Source organism: Saccostrea cucullata, unplaced genomic scaffold, assembly GCF_032062105.1.
Source record: "Saccostrea cucullata isolate Sc308-1 unplaced genomic scaffold, CSIRO_AGI_Scuc_v1 ctg3352, whole genome shotgun sequence".
NCBI lineage: Eukaryota > Metazoa > Mollusca > Bivalvia > Ostreida > Ostreidae > Saccostrea > Saccostrea cuccullata.
In genome coordinates, this window is record NW_026933085.1 from 10,124 (window position 1) to 35,785 (window position 25,662).

Sequence of the window (25,662 nt, forward strand, 5' to 3'; positions counted from 1 at the left end):
AACCAGTCTTTACAGTACCGACCAGACCCAACCTGACACCCAAGCAGTCCCAGAAAGCAGTCCCCGGGACTGCTTTGGGACCGCTGTGGGACTGCTCTGGGACCGCTGTGGGACTGCTCTGGGACCGCTATGGGACTGCTATGAAAAGCAGTCCCAGCAGTCCCAGCTGCCCCTGGGACTGCTTTCTGGGACTGCTTTGTTCACTCATGTGTGAAAAAGGTTCTGAGTGACATGATAGCTCCGCCCCCTTGTGTATTCTGAATTTGCAGGCTCCCTGTTGTTTTGTTTACTTACAGCAGAGAGGAGTTTAAACTGTTTAATAAGCAAGGATTTCTTACATTCTTTTAATAAGTAGAGATTATTATAGTTAATTGATATTTTCAGGAACTGTATATTTACACAAATTATTGTGTATTTAGAATAAATTAAAAAACTAAAGTTGATAAATAAGGAAATCATGAGAAAATTTTATCCCTAAAAATAAACTACAAGATTATGAGAAAAAAAAAATAGCTACATGTGGGCCTTTTTAAATTATTTAATGTTAAATTTTAATTTGTACTCAGAATTTGCATTGGTACTATTTAAAAATAATCATTACAGTTAGATATAAGATTTTTTTTATTAAAAATGCTACACATTTTATAAAGACTACGCTAAAAAAGAGTATTCCGTGTAACCCTCAAATAAAACCCAACAATTTATTAAATGACGTACCATGAAATAAAATTATTCTACTATTCTCCCGTAACATAAACTATGTGAATCATTGGGGGATTAATGAATTACCGGTATCTTTTAATTAGTAAATAAGTTATTAAAAGAGTACATGTATATTTATTTTTTAAAAATGAAAATACCGGAAATTGTGATTTATTTCTTTTTTGTTTTGCTCGTGTTTACCTGGCCGATTAATGTTTATAAGGTGGTATCAACACTCATTGTTTGACTTTCAATCGCCTTTGGGCAGAAAAATCGATACATGTTATTTGGGTATTTGTATCAGTGTTAAGGCCGGTACACACGGTAAGGCTTTTTTTTTTAAACAATATTTTATTCACAGATGTTGTCGTGAATAGGATTGGGCAGCAGGCGCAGCCTATTTTAGCCCTCTCCCTACATTTAGGTCAAGGTACAAAACAAATAGTGATATTAAAAGAATGTACAAAGGAAGAAAAAAAAACACACAAACAAAATTGAACAAAGTAACAGAGAAAAAAACAGAAAAAGTCATATGTAGAAAATTAAACAGAAGAGAAAAATATAATGAACAAAATAACAAAAAAGGAAAATTACAGGGGGAGACAAAATACAAAGTAGTACCGGTTTGGGAGTACTTCTAACAAATAAAAATTATATCTATATATAGATATGACAGTGTTTATATAAAACGTTTTGTTGCTGCTATAAATGTATGTACAGCTTCAAATATTTGTATATTAATGTCAAGTCCATGGTTAGAACTACCATTTAAAAATAAATCACATTCGGGAATATTATCACAGCTTATAATATTATGTGTTGATTGAAAGAGTACATCTCTTGGAATTGTATATTTAGGACAAACAATAAAGTAATGATAGGCATTTTCAATACAATCAGTACAATGTTCACACATTGGAGTTTCAGCTAAATGTTGATTATATAAATCTGCTTTCAGATTACTAGCATTATTCCTTATCTGGCAATGTATAATATTATACTTTCTTTTTCCAAAATTAAAAAGTTCAATACTTTTCCTACAGAAATGAGATTTTAAAAGACTTTTGAATGAACATATTCCTGGAGCATTTTTAATATAATTTGGCAAGGTATTCCATTGTTTGACTGTAGAGGGGAGAAAACTTTCCATATAGGATGTTGTTCTAATATTAGGAATTTTAAATTGAGCATTATTAGTTCTAAGATTATACGAATGACTAGATGGGCGATAAGGTTCAATCAGATCATACAGATACTGTGGAGAATAACCATTAATAATTTTATAAAATAATATTAACTTATGAATTTTTCTCCTTGTTTTTAGGAGATCCCATCCAAGTTCATCATACAATTTTGTACGAGAAGAGTTACACCTTAATCCAGTAATAATTCTACCTGCTTCAACTTGTATATCTTCTAAGAGTTTAGAATCTTTTTCAGAACAATTGTCCCACACTACATCAGAATACTCAAGCACAGGTCGAACAAAAGCAAAATATATTTTAGTGAGTGTTTTACGTGATACCTGGTATTTGAGCATTCTAAGAATGTTTAATCTTTTTGAAGCTTTTTCGTGTATTATCTGTATGTGTGATGTCCACGTAGCATCTCTTTGGAAATGTAAACCTAAATGGGTATGAGAATTATTTTGAATAATAGGTGGGCCATATTCACCAAATTTAACAGGAGAATATACAATATTTTTTCTACTAAAATTTAAATTTACAGTTTTGTTAGGATTAAAATCAACAAGCCATTTCTTTGACCATTTATCAATATGTTCTAAATCATCAGTAAGTGATTGTGTAACATTTTCTTTATCTACAATAGCATATAAAGAAGTGTCATCAGCAAAAAGTCTTATATGGTTCACTAGATCATCACAAATATCATTAATATATAAAAGGAATAGGAATGGTCCTAGGACAGAACCCTGAGGAACTCCAGCATTTACTGTTTCAGAGTTTGATGTAAAACCATCTATTACAACTTTTTGTTGTCTATCAGACAAATAATTCTCAATCCAACCTAGTACATTGCCATTTATACCATAATTTGTTAGCTTTGTTAAAAGGCCTTTATGCCATACTCTATCAAATGCCTTAGAGATATCACAAAAAATAAATCTTACATCTTTACCTTTATCAAGATTCGAAATGATAGTATTATATATTTCTACCAGTTGATTAACAGTTGAATCTCCAGGTTGGAAGCCAGACTGATATTTGTATAATATGTTATTGTCCTTCATAAAATTATATAAATGTTTAAACAGTATTTTTTCCATCAATTTACACAAGACACTTGTTAGAGATATTGGTCTATATTAGATACCTCTTGAGCACTCCCTTTATTTTTAAAAACTGGTGTTATTTGCGATAACTTCCAGATATCTGGTAATTTCTTTTCCCTTAATGACATATTAAATAGAGTTGTTAGGGGCTTTTTGATAGATGTGGATATTTCTTTTAGTATTCTTGGGGATATACCATCAGGACCAGGTGGTTTACTGTTATCAATGATAGTTAACTGGTCATAAATTTCAGCTTCGGTGATAAGCATTTCAGAGAAAATGTTATTTTGTTGTGGTGGACCAGGTCCATGAAGAGGAATATCTGGTTCATTATCAAAGGAGGAAACTTGGGCAAAGTATTTATTTAGTACTGTAGCTTTTTCAACTGGATGGAAGATAAGTTTACCATTTGATTTTAATGGTGGTAAGGGTACATAATTTTTATTAAGTTTTGATATTGATTTAACAATTCTCCACCATTTCCCAGGAGGAATTGATTTATCAATCATTGAAGACATTTTTTTATTATATCTTTCCCGGGATTTTCGAATTTCATCAATGACTGTATTTCTAAGTTCTCTGTATGATTGCCAATGCAGAGGATTGTCTGTATGTTTTGCTTTATAGTGAGTTCTATTTCGTTTTCTCATGAGTTTGCGTATTGTATTATTCATAAAAACTTTATCCCTTGGTCTGATGGTTATTGTTTTCTTAGGAATATGTTTATCAATACACTTATTTAAAGTACAGACAAAATTAGAATATATTTCATTAATATTTCCAGAATTGAATACTGTATTATCCCAGTCAACTTGTAATAATTCCTCATTTATTTGACCATAATTTGCATTTTCATAATTTCTCACTTCTCTTTTGTAAGCATACTGTTTTTAAATAGTGAATTTTACTTCTACACTAGTCACACAATAAGAGCTACAGAATGGTGCTGTTGTATCATGATTTGCAATTAAGCTGGTATTATTGGTCAAAATGAGATCAATACATGCTCCTGATTTGGTTGTAAAGTTAGTAGCATCATTTATAAGATTTGTTAAGTTAAGCCTTTGTAACATTAGTTTAAATTGTTTACTTTGGTCAGACAACATGTTTACATTGAAGTCACATAATAGTATGGTAGGAATATTTAAATCAAGGACTTGTTGCATGTTGTTTAGGAAATGATCCCAATATTCTGCCCTAGAACTGGGCGGCCTATAAATGAACCCAACAAGTACTTTATTATTATTTACAACAACTTCTGACCAAAGAATCTCCATATGTAAGGAATCAAGATCTTTTCTTTCTAAAAAATGTATGTTATTTGATACGTAGAGAGCAACGCCTCCTCCAAAACGATTTCTGTCTTTTCGAATAGGTTGATGATATCCGTTTAACAAAATGTCATCATCCCTGATCGAATTATCTAACTGGGTTTCAGTGAGAGCAATGATATCGAAATCAGATAACTCAGTTGATATAACATCAACTTTTGGTAGTAAGCTACAAACATTATTATGGGCAATACGTAAGTTTGTCATTAGTGGATTATCAGGATGTGGTGGTCCGGGATTTGTTTCAATGCCAGATAATATGAGCAAATACTCGACCACAATTAATAAAAAGTGGATATTATTCATAAGTGATTTGCATATAAGAAAACGTACATACCTAGTAAGAGATAAAGTCCATGGCCATGTTACTAACTGTGATTGGCTAGTCACCAGTATCAAAAATAAAAAAACACTCACAAGGAGGAGAACTGGCCATGGACATTAATAATAGTATAACACTGCACATGTAACTTTCACATCGGAAAATAATATAAGCTATGTAACTATAAAACCGGTACTGGTAGTGTAATCCGGATTCCGGATTGAAGAAACACAAAAAACAATAACAAAATATATGTATAGCGTATAAGCAGAGAAAAAAATTCCTCAGAGTACGAAGAGGGTAAGAAGATACTTTTCGTGGAAACCAAAGTAAATAATAGGCAAGCAAAAAATAAGTGCAAAATAGAACACACAAAATGAAAGTAAACAAAAGTAACACGTGCACAAAAACATGATAATGGAAAAATAAGGATAAAATGAATATACAGAATATGTTGAAAGTATAATTTGATAGAACTTTAGCTAGAAGCATTAGAAAGACTCCGCCGCGACGTGGAGTAACTATCTGTGGTTTGGATTAAATTTAGAATTGGAAACTGTTTGTTCTAATAATAGAATATCGTAGAGCGCTTCGTCGACATGGATGATAACAGCTGACTTACGAAAACAGAGTGACGAGAAAAATGTCTTTATATAATAACAATGAGATGGAAAGTTCTGCTTGGCTTATAAAAAACCATGAGTATACTCACAGGTGAGTTGAGTTTCGATGCGGTGTCGAAGTATCCCGGACTTCCTGGGGAGAGACAGACAAGTCGAGGCCCAATTTTACTAATTCATCCTCTCGTGTGATTGACACGATTTTCTCGTCAAGGAGTTTCAGTTTGATCCGGCCGTCGATTGTCCAGGTACTGTCTATTTTTTTCTCCCGCATAAGTCTCCTGGATGTAGTATACAACTTGGATCGTGAACTTGTGAGCGCTTCATTGATAAATATTTTACTCACATTGCTCGGATTATTGTTGAACGGTTTCAAGTTTTTCTTGTTTCTGTAGACAAGATCTCGGTCACGATAGCTAACAAAACGCACGATAATATCTCTTGGGCGTTCTTCGTTGTAGGGACCAACCCTATGAGATCTATCAATCATTGTATGGTCATAATGGACATCAGTTCCCTGGAAAATAAGTTTGTTTATAACGTTTAGGACACATTTATCAGTATTCTGATTTTTTCCCTCCGGAATGCCAGTGAATTTGAGGCAATTGCGACGTGAATATTGCTCCATGTCATCCATTCTTGTTTTAAGTTGGGTGATTTCATTTTCCATGGCAATCATTTTAGCCTGCACACAACCTAAGATTCCAGATTTTATTGACTCATGTTTAAAGATAATTTCTACCGCTTGTTTCACCTTTTGGTCGTCTCCAGAGCGTTCGATGTCTTGCAATATTACACTTAAATTTTTTAAGGACGCATCTGGAGACTCACTTGAGTCACCCATATTGTCTAATGAGATGTCCCCTGATGAATCTGGACAAGGCCTTTTGTTTGGCTGGCTTGATTTGTACTTGTTAGAGTTGCGATTATTGTTATTGCTTTTTCCCATTTTTTGTTTATTATTTGTTTATTTTAACAGCCACGAACATACCTTAAATGTACAGCACATTAGGTATTATCACAAGGTATCAGGAAAATGGCGGTGAACACTTTTCACACATCTGTATGCGCAAACAATGACATGAATAGGAGCAATAAAATACCAGTTTATTACCCACTTTTTACACACTGGACACTCAGAGGCATGTCCTGAACTGGTTATTCCATCTATTGATCCAAATTATGATTAATTCCAACTTAGAAATTATGAGATTTGAAGAGATAGTCACGGAGCTGAAAAAACACGTCAGACCATTGTACTGACCTTTGACCTTTCAGTAAGGCTTGCCTTATAAGTCATGGAACTTAAGTTCTAGCCTTACCGTGTGTACACCCTTAATACACGTTTTTGGAGCCTTACAAGTCTGACTTTAGAATAGAACACTGCTCTATTTCCTAATACAAGACTTAGCTGACATTTAATTTTTGATCAATGAAAACCATTTACCCAAAGTTCAATCTATTTTTATAAAACCACACTTATTGGTATATTGAAGAAAACACAAAGCATATTCGAGTAAGATAATGATACTATCTACAAATACTTCAGGTAACCTCCTCTTCCTTGTTAAGAAGTGTGGATGCACTGGTCGGTAAAACTATTTCAAAGTCCTAGCTAGTATTCTATCATTCTGTTTAATAATGCACATTGTTTATGTTTCAAAAACACATGGAATTTATGTAAATGTTGTTTATAATTTTGTAAGTCTTGCCTTAGCGTGTGGACATGAGAGCCGTACGTCCTGCAAAACGTAAGGTTTTAGACTTGTAAGGCAAGCCTTACCGTGTGTACCGACCTTTACACATCATTGAACATGCTGGTAAACAATGATTCTTATTTCAATTTATTTAATGGGGAAAAAAAGGAATGAATGAAATGTGTATAAATTTCTTTCGGGATTAATTAATTTTGAACATAATCTGAAGCTTCCATTCTGGTGATTTACAGATGTACACTCTAACATTTACAAATAAAACACTTAAAACTGAGTTTTGTAGAACTAGGCATTAATGATAATTAATGCGACATGTCAGAAAAAATAATCATGATTGAAAAATAATACTTGGCAAAATTAACAAAGAATTTTTTTAAAAGCCCCAATACTTAAGAAAACTCTAACTTTAGAGTATCCCGATAGTCTAAATTAGCCATATAATGATAAGATCTATTTAAAGCTTCTTCTGGTGGATAATATTTATTTTCTGTATAAAAATAAATATGGGAACCAGTATCAATCAAAATAAAATTATCAATACACCAAAGAATTGTGATTAAATATTCATGTTCAGTGTAATCCATATATGTACATGTAAGTGTGAAAGCCTTCTTCCCCCAATAAATATTAATAATTATTTCAATTTTCATGCGCGTACATGTTCTGTTCATAAATGACCTTCGCGTACATGTAAGGATTCCTTGCATACTACCCAGAATCAATTTCTACTGCCTTTTATAGTCCCATTGTTTATTGGAAATCTCATTTTCTGAGTTAGCTCCGCCCATTAAATTAATAAACCCCGCCCACTGGGACTGCTGGGACTGCTTTCTGGGACTGCTGGGACTGCTCTCTGGGACCGCTGGGACTGCTGGGACCGCTCTGGGACTGCTGTGGGACTGCTCTGGGACCGCTGTGGGACTGCTCTGGGACCGCTGTGGGACTGCTTTAGCAGTCCCAGAAAGCAGTCCCCGGGACTGCTCTGGGACTGCTTTGTGTCAGGTTGGGTCTGGTCGGTACCGTATCTACGCATTGATAATAAAATTTTTACAGAATTCTAGGGTATTACATAGTAATATTCTTTAAACATCCTTGAACATAGTGCATATGATTTACATTTCAATTCTTTCCAAAGAATATGCTATGCCACCCAATTAAGCTGATATCAAGTCTCTAGGTTATCACAAAATGTTAAAGTTACAACAATTTATTATGACCCAGGAGAAAAATGATCCAAAAATCTATAGAAAATCTCCGAATCTTTCTTTACTTGTGATGTGAATTTTGAAGGTAACAAATTATTGTCAAAGGTAGTTATCTCACTAATGTCATGCTTTGACCCTGACAAAGTGTCTTATAAAACTAAGTGTATTACTTTAACTTGTTCTGTGTAGTAAGCATGAAGTCTAATGGTTGATAGAAATATTCAAGATATTATTACATCACAGATCAGGGGATACTTACATCTTTATGAGGGTCCTATTGAGACCTATTAAATTCAAAATAGGACACACACATACACAAACAAAATGTATTTACAGTTCCAGGAAAGTAATAATTACACCAAAGCTAGCTTTTAAACATCTGTGTAATTTGTTAGGGGTTGTAGAAATAAGATGAAAAATAAAAGGTTTAAATGTATACTTCTCATGCATAACAATTGTCTTCAATATGAATTGGTAAATATAAAAGTCACATTTAGATACTTTGAAGTCTGGGAATTATTATTTTTTTTGAAGATCTCATACTATCACAAAATCACAATATCAATTCTAGGATTTGATTAGACATCAATTTGTTATATGACTGCAAATTATCTATTGTTGTGTATGACAGAATATGAAAGAGATGAAGGGGAGAGCTTTTGACCTTTTTTTTTCCTTCATCATAGTTTAAAATATATATTATACAGGTTTTTATCTATGTAGTGAATATAGGATTTTTACAGAAACCCAAGGTATTACATAGTAATAATCATATAAACATCCTTGATCATTGTACATTTGATTTACATTTCATTCCTTTCCTTAGAATTTGCACTTAATTTTTATAAAGTCTATAAGTTATTACACAATGTTTAAGTTATTGCATTACAGGACTCAAATCAGTAATCTCAGTAACTAGCTTTTACCCCGGAGTAAATGATCCAAAATATATATATAATATCTTATTGATTCTTCATCTGTTTACTTATGATGTGAAGTTTGTAAGTTACAAATTATTGTCAAAGAAGTCATCTCAATAATCTTATGCTATGACCTTGACAAAGTGTCCTTAACAACAATGTGTATTCCTACCATTCTATATGTAATTAGTATGAGGAATATGGTATGATAAAGATATTCAAGATATTATTAAACCACAGATTGTGGGACACTTGCATCTTTATTGGGGGTCTTATTGAGACCAATTTTAAATTCAAAATTAAACATGATACATACACAAACAAAATATATTTACAATTCCAGGAAAGTTAAATAATAACATTAAATCCAGCATATGGATATCTGTGTAATTTCTAGGGGGTTGTAAAAATTATATGAAAAATAAAAGTTTTTAATGTGTAATTCCCATACATAACAACAGTCTTCAATATGAATTGGTAAAAATAAAAGTCACATTCAGATACTTTGAGGTCTGTGAGAATTAGTTTATAAAGAGCTCATGCTATCAGAAAATCATATTTTCAATACTTGATTTGACTAGATCTCAGTTTGATAAATGATTACACTTTATCCATAGACAGTGTCTGACAGTGAAAGATACAATCCTGGGTACTTTCTTTGCCATCCTGTAAACCACAGTCTATGATCGTACTGGTTAAATTCGTTGGAAATCATATTTATCTATGTTCTTCTTAAATCCTCCATCCTCTTAAGTTTGGTTTTCTTGTTTCAGTGTTCAAAGAGAGGATGTTCTGTTAGTCTTTACATAATCTGATAGTCTTTCACCAATCTAAGAGTAGACATAGATCATTTCCATAAGCCCTAACAAGAGAATCCTGAAAAATAAAAGAAATAATGTCTTAGTTGAAAAAGAAAAATTGTAATGTATTATAAGCTTGATGGAATTCTAAATATAGACAAAAAGGGTATAAATACAGGTTGTAACATAAGATTTTGACTTTTCATATTAACCATGGGTAACACCTCTAGTAAAGAAAAGGGTAAAGGAATGAGTAAAATACAGTATGGAGAGAGAATTCTTTCAGAGAAAGATATAGACAGAGGTATACCAGTTAAAATAAAAAAAAGATGGCACTATTGAGATCATTTCTTAAGAAGAGTATAACCAATTATGTCCAGAAAAGGGTGATCCTAATGTTGTCAGATATTACATAGAAAGACTCTTGATTGCAGAAGAAGTCAATGAAGAATATAACCATTTATTACCAAAAGAGGGTAAGAATTGCTTGGATTACCTTGAAAGACCTTTGACTAGAGAAGAAGTCAAGTTTATAGATAATAAGAGAAAACAGTTGTAAGGAAAAAAAAAGATTGTTAAAGACACATGATTTTTAGCCCACAAAAACATTGGAGATACAAGGATTACAAGATACAAGGATTAATGGAGGAAGTCCAAACTGAACTCTTGGAAGACATTGGGGCTCATTATGAGAGTAACATTCCAGTGTTTGTTTATTACAAAATTTTGTATTCTGATTTTTTTTTAAAAAAATCACTTTCATTTATTGTGCCTTTGACCATTTAAATTGACCTCATGGTCAAGTTTGTGATATATACACTCTGATAATCATCTATGATGTCTCTATGATGTTTACCTCAAAAGATTGAATCAGACTATTTGTGTTCAAAGAGCTGAAGAAACTTAATACAGACAGATCTAAGATTTTGGAAGCATACATATTAATGAGGTTAAAGGAGATATAACACTAGATTATTAAAAAGAAAGAACACAAACTCATAGAAATAATATTGAAAGTACCTTTTATGAATAAAAGTGTCATGCTCCAAGGTTTTATTTTTATAAACAGGAGAAGGTTTACAGCAGTCCCATACACTCATAAGAAGAGCTTGTGTAGTATAAACACCAGGAAATTTTATTCCCACACAACCAGATCATCTTACATCAGTTATAAGGTTACAGTCTTTATACATAGTCAAGAGGGTCATTAAGATTTCTTTTCTGGTCATCCTAATGAGCCACATTATAGTATTCGCTCCCTTTGATATAATGTTAATATTAAATGGAAAATTCAGAATTCATCAGCAATTGAAGTCAAAACTTCCTATCTTTACAACTATGCTATTAAGGAAGCTGGGGGTTAACAAATAAGCCATATTTAACTTATTCTATAGATATGCTATCTTCAGATGTTAACTATCACTCGGCAAGGAAAAATTTCATACATTTTAGTTTTAAAATTTGATCATAAATTTTTATGCCTTTTCTTCTTCTTCTAAAGGATATCAATATAGTTAAACATGACAATGACCACCAAGCCCTTTTTATTCAAATATATCATTTCAAAAATATAAACATGCATATGTTAAAAAATATACAAATAAATAAATAAAAATTAAAATTGTATCTCATTGAAACTTTACCTTCAAGTTTGTATCTATGTTGGTTGACTGACTGTGTATTTCCCAAGGAAGAGTAGACAGGCTGAACTTCATAGAGAATTGATTATAGATGGGTAGGAATAAACCATATCTTCCATGTTGAGGACTGCAGAAAATAAAATCATTTTGTTAATATGACACAGTACTGCACGAAACAATGCATGTTTAAATACAATACCAAAAAAAAAAGATCATGATTTTTTCTTGAGTATAGGAACAAAACATTTATCTTCCATGTTGATGACTGTAGAACCATTTTTAAATGTGACACAATACTACATGAAACAATACATGTTTAAATACAGTGTCAAAAAGTTCATGAGAATATTTGTATTTAATAATTACTCAAAAAAATTGTTTCCACATTTACTCAAGATGAGAAAAGTTCATCATGTAATCTTTAGATAACAAAAAAGTATAGTTACTGTATAAATCTCACAAATAAAAATTATTATCAGAGTAATTTTTAGACACTAACAGACTTTCTCTTAACAGCATATTCAATTTTGTTTAATACCTGTCAGTACAGTTTACAAAAAAAAATCAAACAAACAAACATAGTCCTACATTTTTTGAAAAGCTCATTACTAAGAAACAACAGTGAAAATGAAAGGATTATATATGCCATAAATAGCACATATTTAAAATCTAAACAAGGATAAACCTTTTGTAGATTCTTACTTTTTCTTTTATTTCATTCCTTATAGATCACAATGTGGTAAGTCTGAATTCCATGGGTAACTGACATAATGAATTATGACATTATATCACAATGCATGGAACAGGACTTATTAACATTCTGAAGATTCCTTAGTATATTTTAGGCTAAATAAGACTCTGCTTATAAGAATGTTAGAGATATTAGATCACATCAGTATTACACAGTTATTAGATTAAACCATTTAATCATGCTTAAATGCAAAGATGACCTTCATAGGAAATGTAAACAAAAACAATACAGACTTACCAGATATCCAATTATATGCCCAATAAGCCTATATCCATTAAATAATCCAGGAAAAACAACATCTCAGCTGATCCTGAAAAGATTATACAATTCAGTGATTACACATTTTAACCTCTTTTTACAATATAAATAAAGTAATAATATATAGATAAACACTGGACAGGAATGTTTTTAAAAAAATACCATGTATTTTACCAAAATTTAGTGACTATCTTTCCTTATTTAAATATAATCAAAGAATGTCCTTTCATAGAAATATTAAATGCACTCTGGGTTAAATGCAGATTACACCTCACATAAACTGAGGATAAATACCCCATTTACATTCATATAAACAAAATTTTACATAAACAATTACTCTTTTAAATAACTGATGTCACCATCAGTATGTCAGAATATCCAGGGTTTTTAAATCATGTACATTTACTTATAATGTACTCAATATATATTTTACATGTAGATTTTTGAAATCACTGACTAAATAAAAACATACATGTATAACGCATTCCAAAATCAAAACAGAAAATCTTTTTTTCTGTTTTAAGCATATTGCCCTTAGGTATTGACAAAACTCAACAAATAACACAGTTTAAAAGATATTTATTGGTGCAAATATTAAAAGTTTAAAGAACACAAACCATCGTTTACATAGCTAGATTTTACGGAGTAAATTTCCTTCCAAAACCTATCACTGAAACAGTTTTAACTACCACATTACAATTTGAAAAAGGCAAAAATCTACAGAGTAAATTTCCTCTCAAAAATGACACTATACAGTTAACATACCGCAGTCAATTCAAAAGCGACTGTCCATGATATAAAAAGATTTTACGGAGTAAATTTCCTCCCGAAAATTATCACTGATACAGTATTCACTACAAACAATTACAAATTGAAAATAGCAAAAATCTAGAGAGTAAATTTCCTCTCTAAATTCACATTGGTGCATTCTACATTCAGTATGTCATTGCCAAATCAACCACCGTTTACATAGCTAGATTTTACGGAGTAAATTTCCTCCCATAGAATTATACTGAAACAGTGTTCACTGCTTTAATTACAGTTTGTTACTAACAAAAATCCAGAGAGTAAATTTCCTCTCTAATTTCACGTCGGTGGATTGTGCATTCAGTATTTCAATGCCAAATCAACCATCGTTTACATTGCTAGATTTTACGGAGTAAATTTCCTCCCAAAGAATTTCACTGATACAGTTTTCTCTACTAACATTACAAATTAGTACTAACAAAAATCTACAGAGTAAATTTCCTCTCTAAATTCACGTCGGTGCATTGTACATTCAGTATTTCAAAGCCAAAGAAACCATCGTTTACATAGCTACATTTTACGGAGTAAATTTCCTCCCAAAGAATATCACTGATACATTGTTCACCACTATATTTCAAAATAGAAAAAAAACTCTACAGAGTAAATTTCCTCTCGAAATGCACGTTGGTGCAAAAAATATCACTGATATAGTGTACACAACTACATTACAATTTGAAAATAGCAAAAATCTGGAGAGGAAATTTCCTCTCAAAATGACATTCATACACTAAAAATAAGATAACAAGGCTTTACGGAGTAAATTTCCTCCCAAAGAATTTCACTGATAGAGTGTTCACTTCTCACATTACAGTTTGTTATTAACAAAATCTAGAGAGTAAATTTCCTCTCTAAATTCACGTCGGTGCATTGTACATTCAGTATTTCAATGCCAAATCAACCATCTTTTACGCAGCTAGATTTTACAGAGTAAATTTCCTCCCAAAGACTATCACAGATATAGTGTTCACTACCACATTCCTCCCAAAGACTATCACTGATCTAGTGTACACAACTACATTTCATCTAGAGAGGAAACTTCCTCTCAAAATGACATATACGGTAAACATACAGTAGTCAATTCAGAAGCGACTATCTTTATATGACAAGACTTTACGGAGTAAATTTCCCCCCAAAGATTTCACTGATAGAGTGTTCACTACTTACATTACAGTTTGTTATTAACAAAAATCTAGAGAGTAAATTTCCTCTCTAAATTCACGTCGGTGTATTGTACATTCGGTATTTCAATGCCAAATCAACTATCGTTAACATAGCTGGATTTTACGGAGTAAATTTCCTCCCAAAGAATATCACCGATACATTGTTCACTTCTACATTTCAACATAGAAAAAAAGTCTACGGAGTAAATTTCCTCTCAAAATGCGCGTCGGTACATTGTACATTCAGTATTTCGAAGCCAAATCAACCATCGTTTACACAGCTAGATTTTACGGAGTAAATTTCCTCCCAAAAATATCACTGATATAGTGTACACAACTACATTACAATTTGAAAATAGCAAAAATCTGGAGAGGAAATTTCCTCTCAAAATGACATTCATACACTAAAAATAAGATAACAAGGCTTTACGGAGTAAATTTCCTCCCAAAGAATTTCACTGATAGAGTGTTCACTTCTTACATTACAGTTTGTTATTAACAAAATCTAGAGAGTAAATTTCCTCTCTAAATTCACGTCGGTGCATTGAATTGTACATTCAGTATTTCAATGCCAAATCAACCATCTTTTACGCAGCTAGATTTTACAGAGTAAATTTCCTCCCAAAGACTATCACAGATATAGTGTTCACTACCACATTACAATTTGAAAATTAGCAAAAATCTACAGGGTAAATTTCCTCTCAAAAACGACACTGATACAGTTAACATACAGTAGTCAATTCAAAAGCGACTATCCTTGATATAACAATATTTTACGGAGTAAATTTCCTCCCAAAGATATCACAGATACAGTTTTCACCACAACAATTACAATTTGAAAATAGCAAAAATTTACAGAGTAAATTTCCTCTCTAAACTCACATTGGTGCATTGTACATTCAGTATTTCAAAGCCAAAGCAACCATCTTTAACATACTATATTTTACATTCATTATTCGCAGATAGAAAATAAACATCTAAAAATAAATTGATCACTTTTTACAGGAAAAAAAACATACATTTTACATCTTATTTAATAAATGACTTTCGAGGGACTCATTTATCTCAATATAGTAATGATGAAATACATTATTATTTAATCTATAAATAAACAACGAAGAATCTATACAAACACATGCATTTTTTTTTACTGATTTCAAGGCGTATTCAACGAGGCGAGGGGGTTCAATGCGCATACAGTAGCATGGTGACGTCACAAACAATATCTTAAGGACGTTGAAAACTGTATTGTCCAGTCTATATCCACGAAGAAAAAAGGTGAAGGAGGCAAGTCCCTCTCTTGATTATTGTCGAACAGTTTGATTTCAAACACATCTATCACATTTACTTTCTTTGACCGAAGCTCCACTTTTATGCTTTCCTTAAGGCTGATGCAATTGAACACTTGCTGAATGTATTTCAAACATGTCCAAAGGAAATATGGCCGCCATATTTTTAACAAATCCATTGTTGACCTATTGATAAAATTTTAAAACTCGTAAATCATCTCATAAAGTTATTTTTAAACTTTCAATTTTTCAAATCCCATGGGCATTTATTTCTTCAGGCACGCCAGAATACATGTTGCGCACCACAGTCGAGTAGTATTTCTTGTACAATTTTTGTAAAATCAAAAAATAATTTTTCCGTTGGTTTTTTGTATGGAAAGTTCATTCATCTAAAGAACACGTATATATACCCCCAGTCTACACACACATTTAGACAAACTAAGACAAGATAAATTTTTTTTTGAGGATGATGTAAATTTTCTCATATAAATCCAGATCATATACGTTTGCATGAGACACGATTTTGAATGCAGATTAGTTCAGACAGGACATTTGCTACTAAAACACTAATTACTAACGCCAAAAGGGGAGTTCAGAGAGTTAAATGATAATATGTACATGCAGGTAGTTTTACCGCAAATAATTGATCGCTAAAGTGTTTAGTATTTCACACAATAAAGAAAACAACCACCTTGACCAAGGATCGAAATCCTCATGGAACTAGTACTGTAGTTAAGGATAGAATTCATATGCCAGACACTATCTCAATTACATTTATCGTAACATATATACATATATAATTATAAATTTACCTTTATTATTCAATGTTTGGTTTTGCATGGTTTCCTAATTTCTCCATTCATCAGAAAACAGTCACTTTTATATATCCAGTCGTCACTTAAACCACTCCTGAAATAATTTTATTCACCTATTGAAGGGCGGTCTAACTTGGTTTTCTTTCTCTAACTTGCTTCGTGTTCCTTGCAACTTTTAAGTGGAGAAGCCACTGGGTACAATGCAAATATCCGATACCGCCAATTTCAAAACTACCTTACAAACAAATCCTCATGTGGGGATAATACACATGTAACCGGAAACGGAAAAATAAAATGTTTTCACACAGAACCTGAAAACAAATTCATTGTTTTCAAGATAAATGAATGATTTAGCGTTAATAGCGTTTGTAGTAAGAGAAAATTGAGATAGTCTGTTTCTTATCATTTCATCATTTTCTTTTCCGTTGCGTGAATCCCCGCTGTTACATTTGTAATCAAACCCTTGTATTGGATAGAGCTGCGGCCATGTCATAATATTCTAACCTAAATCAAGCTGTAAGTTCCATACTTTTTCACCATCAAAATCTAAGCCCTAAAAAATCATAAGTCGCCTCAGTGAGCTATTTACATTTTGTTGATATGTGTACTCTGCTGCAATTGCATAGACATTATCTTTCATGTAGCAATTACCGATATTTAGGTTTCAAAAATGTGATTGAAAATCATTGACTGTTATTTGTTTTAGTTGACCTATCGACACTAACATCATGGGGTCAAAAAAGAGAAAAATAGACTTTAGAAAAAGCTAACGCAAAAGCAAAACTTCTAAAACTTGTTTTAAGCTTTTAATTTTATAAACTCAAATAATATAATCATTTAAAAATTAAATTTGAAAAAATATATACTGGTATATTGCCTTCCTTTTTATATGCCTATATTTTCTATAATCCTAACTGTAATTTATTATTTACGACTTGTATTCGATAATGGTGTTTTGGGTGTTATAACATCTGATCTTAATTACAATAAAACCGTTATTTCAAAATTTTGTAAGCATCTTAATATATTATCTTTCAAACCTGAAAGCGCAAACTTACATCTGAGAAATTGTTAATTATGTAAATCAATTGAAGTTTATTGCATTTTTTCTAAGTTACAAGTTTAACATATATTCTACTACTACATGTATCGCATATGTATATTTATTTGATGTGACAGTATATTAATTAATACATTAATAAAAATATTTATTTTTCAAGATGTAACAAAAATATGAACAGTAAACGTGTACATTAAAAGAAATCTTGTGCGATTGGCGCGCCCAATGAAGTCAATAAAAGTGTAATTGATGCAAATCACCCGTACTCCCCAAACGCTAGCAAGACAGTTTACGGCAGTAGATTTTGATTTCAGGAGGGTGGATCCTAGGTTTTCAACTTTTTTTGGTTAAAGAAAAATACTTGATACATTCTTTCATTTATTTCTATGAGTGAAATTTTTACATTAAAATGAAAATATTAACATAGCCAATCAGGATGTGTCTAGGTATCACAACGGTAAATGTTTTCACCAAACAAATCGTATAAAAAGAATCTGGTAATTGTTTACTTGAAAAAAAATATTTAACAGGAGATGTTAAACATTACCTGTCACACTAGCTAAAACATCCTCACACACAAAACGGTACCTACGCGGCATTTTCTGACTTTTTCCATTTGCAAACAGGGCTACTTCAAATTCACGCGTTTTTTAATGTCTTTATAAACATTCCTAGTGCATCACAGGTTGTAGCCCCCCATGCCCGAAAAAAGCTCATTAAAAAAAAAAAACTTTATTAATGTTCAAAAAGTACATAAAATTTACTAGGCACAGGTACAAAAGTTGTAAAAAAGGATTGGAAGAGAATAGAAAAACGTTTCAAAAGAAAGGAAAATCAATTTGATATTTGACTAAGTTTATTTTGATCGGTCAATTACCTGTGTGTGTGATACATCTACCCATTTAGTACTCCTCCTCCCTCTTGTTTAACCAGGAAATGATACCAACTTCCGGGAATTTCGTACCCTTTTCCCAATAATTCAACTCGCAGAACTTCCAGATTTACCAAGTTATATCGTACCCGAAGTTAATTCATACAAAGGGAAATAGAATTATATGGAAATACGTAAAACAAAAATTGAAAGATAGCTTATTTCTACTAACGATTTAGTTTCCCACAGCATTGTAAAATTAATAATTTTTATAACTGTTTTTTCTTTAATTTTCTTTTTTTACAGTAATTGATTAATATGACCCCCCCCCCCCTCAAAAAAAAAGAATGGGTGCAAAGGATTCTAAATAATTAGTTCTGTACCTTTGTTTTAAACCCAATTAACTGTAGACATTAATTGCCGTGCAAAAATCTCTCGGGGAAGTTTTACAGATTAACAATAATTCAGCTTTTATTGAGTTCGCTCTCCAAATATGTTTTCTTGGCATGTTTCCTTTCTTTGAAAGGATATCTATCTATACTTCTAAAAACAACTTTTAAAAATATATAATTAAAAAAATTAAAAAGGAAAAAGCAATACTGATAAAATTTTGTTGCTGACTTAAAACGATTCAAATTTATATGTACATCATTTTTAGAATTAAAAAAAATGTATTCTTTTATTTAAGCATAATTTTTCTTGATATCTAGGCAATAAAGTTTTTTTTTCACTTAATTGAGTGACTGAAAGTAATTGCGACTTCGGCAGGATGGGCAATGTGATACCTCATTAGACCTAGAGAATACATGCTGAGCACATATTGCTCCTAATCGAGAATTAATGGATGGAGGATCTGATAACCATATGTACTTAACTGTGTGGGATTGTTTTGCATAACATGGAATATAGAAAGTAATTTTGTAGACACTATATTTTGAACTAAGACAGAATGTCCATTTTTTGGTAACTTCATGTACCTAATAATATCAATTCTCTAGAACCCTTTTGACAAGACATGCAAGATCTGTTGTCGAAAAGTTTTGCTAAGAACAGTTTTTTCTTTCAAATTTTTTCAAAAATAATTTAGTCTATCTGTACATTTTTTAATTATTAAATATTTCAAAGAGAGTTATTCTTAAACACTCGGGAATTCAACTTAATAAAAATAATCGATATCAGCCTGTGAAAAAGAAAAGATAATCTCGGCCTTATCCAAGTTCCCCTGTGATTACATAGTGTAGGGATTACATGGTGGAGTGATTACATAATACATTTTCATTTCTTTAAATTTGTGAATATACAAATTGTACAGTGATAGTGTTAAAAGTTTAAAAAAGGCATGTTTAAATTAAAAAAGAAGAAATACATGAAATAGACAGATTGTGTAACTGTAATTACACTACATAAATAATATATATCTTATTAAATCTTTACAATCATTCTTTACAATTTTTGCAGTCTGACATCCAATTAACTGTAAATAATAAATTACAATAGGATCGAAAGACACTGGCATAAAGATAGCAAATCATTTACAATGTTAGAGTTCTATTGTCAAAAATAAGTGTTTTTATAAGCTTATTTACTCTTTTTTAATCTCATTGTGAAAGTGTAGATATATCATTAAAAAGGAATAATTGTCCGTGATTTTTTTCACATCTTCATGATCTTTGGAACCGCATATCTCATATGTATTTACAAAAAATAATAATTTCAAAATACTACGACACGAGTAGATAAGGTTAATGCACTCACAGCAGAGTATAATGTTAAATATCAACAAATTGTAAGTAATAGTGTGGCAACTAGTGCCTTTCACAGGCTTAGATTTTGGAGGTGAGAAAATGTTGAAATTCCAGTTTAATTTAGGGCAGTTTATTATGACATGGCCGCAGCTCTATCCAATACAAAGGGTTGATTACAAGTGTAACAGCGGGGATTCACAGCGGAAATGAAAATGGTTAAGTGATGAGAAGCCATTAGACTATCACAATTTTCTCTCACAACAACCTAATTCATTTATCTTGAAAACGATGGATTTGTTTTTAAGTTCTGTGTTAAAACGGCTTATTTTTCCGTTTCCCGTTTCATATCCTACATATACAAGATTTGTGTGTATGGCAGTTCTGAAATTGGCGGCATCGGATATTTGCATTCTGCCCAGTGGTTCATCAACTTCAAAGTCACAGAGAACACGAAACAAGTTAGAGAAAGAAATCCAAGTTACACTGCCCCACATTTTGTGAACACAACTATTTCAGGAGTGATTTAAGTGACGACTGGGTATAAAAGTGACTGTTTTCTGATGAATGGAGAAATAAGGAAACCAAGACCAAACATTGAACAATAAAGGTAAATTTGCAATTATATAATTATGTGTATGTTACGATAAAGTGTAATTAAGGTTAGTGTCTTCAGATGAATTCTAACCTTAACTACAGTTCATGAGGATTTCGATCCTTGGTCAAGGTGGTTGCTTTATTTATTGTGTGAAATGCTAAACACTTAAGCTATCATTTTATTTGGAGTAAAACTACCCGCATGCATGTACATGTTATCATTAACCTCTCTGAACCTTTGAAAAATAATGGCGGAAGTAATACGTGTTTTAATTGCATATGTCCTGTCTGAACTCATCTGAATGCAAAATCGTGTTTCATGCAATAGTACATGTATATGATCTGGATTTATATGATAAAAGCACATCATTCTCAAATAAAATCTATCTTGTCTTAGTTTGTCTAAACGTGTGTGTAGACTGAGGGTATATGTACGCGTTCTTTAGATGAATGAAATTTTCATACGGAAAACCAACGGAATTTTACAAAAATTGTGCAAGCAACACTACTCGACTGTGGTGCACATTATGTAATCCGGCATGCCTGAAGAAATAAATGCCCATGAGTTTTGAAAAATTGAAAGTTTGAAAACAATTATATGAGATGATTTACGAGTTTAAAAATTTTATCAATAGGTAAACTATGGATTTGTTCAAAATATGGCGGCCATATTTCCTTTGGACATGTTGGGAATGCATTCAGCAAGTCTTCAATGGCATCAGCCATAAGGAAGGCATAGAAGTATCGCTTCGGTCAAAGACAGTAAATGTGATAGATGTGTTTGAAATCAAACTGTTCGACAATAATCAAGAGAGGGACTTGCCTCCTTCACCTTTTTTTCTTCGCGGATATAGACTGGACAATACAGTTTTCAACGTACTTAGAGATATTATTTGTGACATCACCATGCTACTGCATGCACACTGAACCCCCTTCCCTCGTTGAATACGCCGTGAAATCAGTCAAAAAAACTGTATGTGTTTGTATAGATTATTTGTTGTTTAATTATAGATTAAATAATAATGTATTTCATCATTAGAATATTGAGATAAAAATGTCCCTTGAAAGTCTTTTTTTGAATAAGATGTAAAATGTATGTTTTTTTCCTGTAAAAAGTTTTTTAGAGGAAATTAACCCTCTGATATTCTGCTGTTTTCTATATAAAATGTTTATTTTCTATCGGCGAATAATGAATGTAAAATCTAGTATGTTAATGATGGTTGCTTTGGCTTTGAAAAACTGAACGTACAATGCACCAATGTGAGTTAAAAGAGGAAATTTACTCTGTAAATTTTTGCTATTTTCAAATTGTAATTGTTGTGGTGAATACTGTATCAGTGATATTCTTTGGGAGGAAATTTACTCCGTAAAATATTGTTATATCAAGGATAGTCGCTTTTGAATTGACTACTGTATGCTAACTGTATCAGTGTCATTTTTGAGAGGAAATTTACCCTGTATATTTTTGCCTTTTTTCAAGTTGTAATGTGGTAGTGAACATTATATCAGTGATAGTCTTTGGGAGGAAATTTACTCCGTAAAATCTAGCTGCATAAACGATGGTTGATTTGGCTTTTAAATACTGAATGTACAATGCACCGACGTGAATTTACAGAGGAAATTTACTCTCTGGATTTTTGTTAATAGCAAACTGTAATATAAGTACTGAACACTCAATCAGTGAAATTCTTGGGGAGGAAATTTACTACGTAAAGTCTTGTTATATAAAGGATAGTCGCATCTGAATTGACTACTGTATGTTTACTGTATGAATGTCATTTTGAGAGGAAATTTGCTCTCTAGATTATTGCTATTTCAAATTTTAATGTAGTTGTGTACACTATATCAGTTATATTCTTTGGGAGGAAATTTACTCCGTAAAATCTAGCTGTGTAAACGATGGTTTCTTTGACTTTGAAATACTGAATGTACAACGTACCGACGAGAATTTAGAGAGGAAATTTACTCTGTAAATTGTGTTATAAACAAACTATAATGATAGTAGAGAACACTGTATCAGTGATATTCTTTGGGAGGAAATTTACTCCGTAACATCTAGCTATGATCACGATAGTTGATTTGGCTTTGAAATACTGAATGTACAATACACCGACGTGAATTTAGAGAGGAAATTTACTCTCTAGATTTTCGTTAATAACAAACTGTAATGTAAGTAGTGAACACTGTATCAGTGAAATTCTTTGGGAGGAAATTTACTCCGTAAAGTCTTGCTTTATAAATGGTTGTGGCTTCTGAATTGACTACTATATGTTTACTGTATGAATGTCTTTTTGAGAGGAAATTTCCTCTTTAGATTTTTGCTATTTTCAAATTGTAATGTAGTTGTGTACACCATATCAGTGATAGTCTTTGGGAGGAAATTTACTCCGTAAAATCTAGCTGTGTAAACGATGGTTGATTTGAAATACTGAATGTACAATGCAGCGACGTGCATTTTGAGAGGAAATTTACTCCGTAGACTTTTTATTCTATTTTGAAATGTAGTGGTGAACAATGTATCAGTGATATTCTTTGGGAGGAAATTTACTCCGTAAAGTGTAGCTATGTAAACGATGGTTTCTTTGGCTTTGAAATACTGAATGTACAATGCACCGACGTGAATTTAGAGAGGAAATTTACTCTGTAGATTTTTGTTAGAACTTATTTGCAATGTTAGTAGTGAACACTGTATTAGTGAAAAGCTTTGGGAGGAAATTTACTCCGTAAAATCTAGCAATGTAAACGATGGTTGATTTGGCATTGAAATACTGAATGTACAATGCACCAATGTGCATTTAGAGAGGAAATTTACTCTCTAGATTTTTGCTATTTTCAAATTGTAATTGTTGTAGTGAATACTTTATCAGTGATATTCTTTGGGAGGAAATTTACTCCGTAAAATTTTGTTTAATCATGGATAGTCGCTTTTAAATTGACTACTGAATGTTAACTGTTTCAGAGTCATTTTTGAGAGGAAATTTACCCTGTAGATGTTTGTCTTTTTCAAATTGTAATGTGGTAGTGAAAACTGTTTTCAGTGATAGTTTTTGGGAGGAAATTTACTCCATAAAACTAGCTATGTAAACGATGATTTGCGTTCTTTAAACTTTTAGTATTTGCACCAATAAATATCTTGTAAACTGTGTTATTTGTTGAGTTTTGTCAATACCTAAGGGCAAAATGCTTAAAACAGAAAAAAAGATTTTCTGTTTTGATTTTGGAATGCGTTGTATATACATGAAGGTTTTAAAAAGGGGGAGGACACACATGTTATAAATTTTACAGAGATTCTCAGACTGAGTTTTTCCCACTTTCACTGGGCCACTGTTGCACCAGAATGTAAAAGTATGAGTGACAAAGAAAACTAAAAGATTCTGTTTATTTCATTAAAAAAGATCTATCTAAGAGAAAAGATTTATTGGCATAATATGATCTGAGTGATTATCTCCATATCATTCTTTTGGTCACTGTGATAAAAGATTCATAGAGATATATTAGAAATAACAACTGAGAATATCACTTTATTTATTGTAAAGGCATGTATCAGAATTTGGATTTTATAAGATATGCTATGAGTCTCCCCATAAGAATATTTAGAATACTGATCCGATAAAAGGAATCTGAGACAATATAATCATAAATCAAGCAAAAAGATTTATCAGCATTTTGAGAATCTCTTAGTTTCCTAGAGTATTTTAGGGTAAATAAGTGCAGTGTTTATATAAATGTAATAAACATTAGGTATATAACACTGTAATAATGGATAAATACAAATATGACCTTCATAGAAAATGTATGAAGAAAAGTTTGTTAAAACTTACCAGGTAACCCGGTTACTCAGTATAGAATTATTCATACTATAAATAATCCAGTGAAATATCTTCTAGGCTGATCCAGGATTCACCTGTTCAGAAGTTTTGGTACTGAAATAGTTGTTTACATGAAGTCTCCAGCGCTGTGAAAGTCTGTATTGTTGTGTCAAAATAAGCAGCCATCGCGGCTTGTGAAGGGCTAACATGACGTCCCTGGCAAGCTTATGACGTCACAATGCATAGGTAGATCGCTGCCTAGACAGTGTACAGAAACGTACACAGTACGATCAAAAAGTAAGTCCAACCTATTTTTTGCACACGACCCTAATTTTTTTTGCACACGGTCCTTACAGATCCAACAGGTATAAAAAGATGATGCAACAGGTATAAAAAGATGATGCAACAGGTATAAAAAGATGATGCAACAGGTATAAAAAAGATGATGCAACAGGTAGTAGTAGCAGCGTATATAGTATAATGTTAACACAGTGTAAACACACCCCGTATTTAGGGGACTATGTAATGAATTGACCCACTTATCCCCCAAGGACTGTACTGAGTTGAACCCCCTATCCCCCACAGACCCGCCTAATCTGCACTCTGTTGAACCCCCTATCCCCCCAGCCCCAAAAGTGCACTGTGTTGAACTCCCTATCCCCCCAGTCCCAAAGGTGCACTCTCTTGAACCCCCTATCCCCCCAGTCCCAAAAGTGCACTGTTTTGAACCCCTATCCCCCCAGCCCCAAAAGTGCACTCTGTTGAACCCCCTATCCCCCCAGCCCCAAACGTGCACTCAGTTGACCCACCCGGCTAGACCCCTTATACTACTGATATAGTCATGTACTAAATATACAAAAATAGCGAAAATTAAACGACAGGATTTTTTAGGGGTAGGTGTGTTGTACATCCTTAATACAACAATTTCTCATGATTAATTGAAAACTAGGTAATT

The 25,662-nt window shown here is 32.1% G+C and overlaps 1 long non-coding RNA gene across 3 annotated transcripts; it reads right to left on the reverse strand.

The window, feature by feature from the left end:
• Positions 1–9,281: 9,281 nt before the first annotated feature.
• Positions 9,282–25,019, reverse strand: LOC134237237 (uncharacterized). 3 transcript variants are annotated; one of them, XR_009985780.1, is made up of 4 exons: positions 24,720–25,019; positions 12,537–12,609; positions 11,552–11,675; positions 9,282–9,984 (listed from the first exon to the last, which is right to left on the reverse strand). It is a non-coding gene; the product is annotated as an uncharacterized LOC134237237 (long non-coding RNA). The 3 variants fall into 3 exon arrangements; XR_009985782.1 differs by lacking the exons at positions 12,537–12,609; positions 24,720–25,019 and adding an exon at positions 12,251–12,434 and having other exon boundaries at positions 9,285–9,984; XR_009985781.1 differs by lacking the exons at positions 12,537–12,609; positions 24,720–25,019 and adding an exon at positions 12,048–12,133 and having other exon boundaries at positions 9,285–9,984.
• Between the last annotated feature and the right edge of the window lie 643 nt (positions 25,020–25,662).